This window comes from Schistocerca piceifrons, unplaced genomic scaffold (genome assembly GCF_021461385.2).
Source record: "Schistocerca piceifrons isolate TAMUIC-IGC-003096 unplaced genomic scaffold, iqSchPice1.1 HiC_scaffold_1544, whole genome shotgun sequence".
NCBI lineage: Eukaryota > Metazoa > Arthropoda > Insecta > Orthoptera > Acrididae > Schistocerca > Schistocerca piceifrons.
The window spans coordinates 8,408,715-8,413,306 of NW_025727396.1; positions in this window are offsets into that span (position 1 = coordinate 8,408,715).

Here is a 4,592-nt window from a genome sequence, read left to right on the forward strand (position 1 = left end):
AAGGCCGACTTATGTATAAGAAGACTGACTCTTCTTACTGACTATGTTTGAACCATTCCTGTGACACTAGCTATAGACTCTGATGCTTCACTTCAGGTTTACTGTATCCCTCTGACGTTCTTATTGACGATGAAACACAGAAATTGCATCGGAATTAAATACAAAAGGCACAATGCCGGATTAAGTACAAGAAGACTGACTCTTCTTACTGTCTATGTTTTGAACCATTTATGTGACACTAGTTATAGATTCCGATGTTTCACTCCAAGTTTACTGTATCCCTTGGAACTTCTTATTGACGATGAAACACAGAAATTGCATCGGAATTAAATACAAAAGGCACAATGCCGACTTAAGTAAAGGATACTGACTCTTCTTACTGACTATGTTTTGGACCATTCATGTGACACTTGTTATAGATTCCGGTGCTTCACTTCAGTTTTACTGTATCCCTTGGACCTTCTTATTGACGATGAAACACAGAAATTGCATCGGAAATAAATACAAAAGGCACAATGCCGACTTAAGTACAAGAAGACTGACTCTTCTTACTGACTATGCTTTGAACAATTCCGGTGACACTAGTTATAGATTCCGATGCTTCACTCCAGGTTTACTGTATCCCTTGGACCTTCTTATTAAGGATGAAACACTGATATTGGATCGGAATTAAATACAAAATGCACAATACCGACTTTAGTACAAGAAGACTGACTCTTCTTACTTACTATGATTTGATTCATTCCTGTGACACTAGTTATAGATTCCGATGTTTCACTCCAAGTTTACTATGTCCCTTGGACCTTCTTATTGACGATGAAACACAGAACTTGCGTCGGAGTTAAATAGAAAAGCCACAATGCCGACTTAAGTACAAGAAAACTGACTCTTCCTATTGTGTATGTTTTGAACCATTCCTGTGACACTAGTTATAGATTCCGATGCATCACATCATGTTTACTGCATCCTTCTGACCTTCTTATTGACGATGAAAGACAGAAATTGCATCGGAATTAAATAGAAAAGGCACAATGCCGACATAAGTACAAGAAGACTGACTCTTCCCACTGTCTATGTTTGAACTATTCCTGTGACACTAGTTATAGATTCCGATGCTTCACTTCAAGTTTACTGTATCCCTTTCACCTTCTTATTGACGATGAAACACAGCAATTCCATCGGAATTAAATAGAAAAGCCCCAATGCCGACTTAAGTGCAAGAAGACTGACTCTTCCTACTGTCTATATTTTGAACCATTCCTGTATCAGTAGTCATTGATTCCGATGCTTCACTCCAGGTTCATTTTTATCCCTTGGACCTTCTTATTGACGATGAAACACAGAAATTGCATCGGAATTAAATACTAAAGGCACAATGCCGACTTAAGTACAAGAAGACTGACTCTTCTTACTGACTATGTTTTGAGCCATTCCTGTGACACTAGTTATAGATTCCGATGCTTCACTTCAGGTTTACATTATCCCTTGGACCTTCTTATTGACGATGAAACACAGAAGTTGCATCGGAAATAAATACAAAAGGCACAATGCCGTCTTAAGTACAAGAAGACTGACTCTACCCACTGTCTATGTTTTGAACCATTCCTGTTACACTAGTTATGGATTTCGATGCTTCACTTCAGATTTACTGTATTACTTGGACCTTCTTATTGACGATGAAACACAGAAATTGCATCGGAATTCAATACAAAAGGCACAACACCGACTTATGTATAAGAAGACTGACTCTTCCCACTGTCTATGTTTGAACTATTCCTGTGACACTAGTTATGGATTCCGATGCTTCACTTCAGGTTTACTGTATTACCTGGACCTGCTTGTTGACGATGAAATACAGAACCTGCATCGGAATTAAATACAAAAGGCACAACGCCGACTTATGTATAAGAAGACTGACTCTTCTTACTGACTATGTTTGAGCCATTCCTGTGACACTAACAATAGACTCTGATGCTTCACTTCAGGTTTACTGTATCCCTTGGTCCTTCTTATTGAAGATGAAACACAGAAATTGCATCGGAATTAAATACAAATATCACAATGCCAACTTAAGTACAAGAATACTGACTCTTCTTACTGTCTATGTTTTGAACCATCCCTGTGACACTAGTTATAGATTCCGATGCTTCGCTCCAGGTTTACTGTATCCCTTGGACCTTCTTATTGACGATGAAACACAGAAATTGCATCGGAATTAAATAAAAAAGGCACAATGCCGACATAAGTGCAAGTGGACTGACTCATCTTACTGTCTATGATTTGAACCATTCCTGTGACACTAGTTACAGATTCCGATGCTTCACTCCAGGTGTACTGCATCCGCGGGACCTTCCTATTGACGATGAAACACAGAAATTGCATCGGAATTAAATACAAAAAGCACAATGCCGACTTAAGTTCAAGAAGACTGACTCTTCTTACTGACTACGTTTTGAACCATTCCTGTGACACTAGTTATAGATACCGATGCTTCACTTCAGGTTTACTGTATCCCTCTGACCTTATTGACGATGAAACACAGAAATTGCATCGGAATTAAATACAAAAGGCACAATGCCGGATTAAGTACAAGAAGACTGACTTTTCTTACTGTCTATGTTTTGAACCATTTATGTGACTCTAGTTATAGATTCCGATGTTTCACTCCAAGTTTACCGTATCCCTTGGACCTTCTTATTGACGATGAAACACAGAAATTGCATCGGAATTAAATACAAAAGGCACAATGCCGACTTAAGTACAAGAATACTGACTCTTCTTACTGACTATGTTTTGGACCATTCATGTGACACTTGTTATAGATTCCGGTGCTTCACTTCAGTTTTACTGTATCCCTTGGACCTTCTTATTGACGATGAAACACTGAAATTGCATCGGAAATAAATACAAAAATCACAATGCCGACTTAAGTACAAGAAGACTGACTCTTCTTACTGACTATGCTTTGAACAATTCCGGTGACACTAGTTATAGATTCCGATGCTTCACTCCAGGTTTACTGTATCCCTTGGACCTTGTTATTGAAGATGAAACACTGATATTGGATCGGAATTAAATACAAAATGCACAATGCCGACTTTAGTACAAGAAGGCTGACTCTTCTTACTGACTATGATTTGATTCATTCCTGTGACACTAGTTATAGATTCCGATGCTTCACTTCAGGTTTCGTGTATCCCTTGAACCTTCTTATTGACGATGAAGCACAGAAATTGCATCGAAATTAAATACAAATGGCACAATGCCGACTTCTGTACAAGAAGACTGACTCTTCTTACTGTCTATGTTTTGAACCATCCCTGTGACACTAGTTATAGATTCCGATGCTTCACTCCAGGTTTACTGTATCCCTTGGACCTTCTTATTGACGATGAAACACAGAAATTGCATCGGAATTAAATACAAATAGCACAATGCCGACTTCTGTACAAGAAGACTGACTCTTCTTACTGACTAAGTTTTGAAACATTCCTGTGACACTAGTTACAGATTCCAATGCTTCACTTATGGTTTACTGTATCCCTCTGACCTTCTTATTGACGATGAAACACAGAAATTGCATCGGAATTAAATACAAAAGGCACAATGCCGGATTAAGTACAAGAAGACTGACTCTTCTTACTGTCTATGTTTTGAACCATTTATGTGACACTAGTTATAGATTCCGATGTTTCACTCCAAGTTTACTGTATCCCTTGGACCTTCTTATTGACGATGAAACACAGAAATGGCATCGGAATTAAATACAAAAGGCACAATGCCGACTTAAGTACAAGAATACTGACTCTTCTTACTGACTATGTTTTGGACCATTGATGTGACACTTGTTATAGATTCCGGTGCTTTGCTTCAGTTTTACTGTATGCCTTGGACCTTCTTATTGACGATGAAACACAGAAATTGCATCGGAAATAAATACAAAAGGCACAATGCCGACTTAAGTACAAGAAGACTGACTCTTCTTACTGACTATGATTTGATTCATTCCTGTGACACTAGTTATAGATTCCGATGCTTCACTTCAGGTTTCCTGTATCCCTTGGACCTTCTTATTGACGATGAAGCACAGAAATTGCATCGAAATTAAATACAAATGGCACAATGCCGACTTCTGTACAAGAAGTCTGACTCTTCTTACAGACTATGCTTTGAAACATTCCTGTGGTCCTAGTTATAGATTCCGATGCTTCACTTCAGGTTTACTGTATCCCTCTGACCTTCTTATTGACGATGAAACACAGAAATTGCATCGGAATTAAATACAAAAGGCACAATGCCGAGGTAAGTACAAGAAGACTGACTCTTCTTACTGCCTATGTTTTGAACCATTCCTGTGACACTAGTTATAGATTCCGATGCTTCACTAAAGGTTTACTATATCCCTTGGACCTTCTTATTGACGATGAAACACAGAACGTGGGTCGGAGTTAAATAGAAAAGCCACAATGCCGACTTAAGTACAAGAAGACTGACTCTTCCTATTGTGTATGTTTTGAACCATTCCTGTGACACTAGTTATAGATTCCGATGCATCACATCATGTTTACTGCATCCCTCTGAGCTTCTTATTG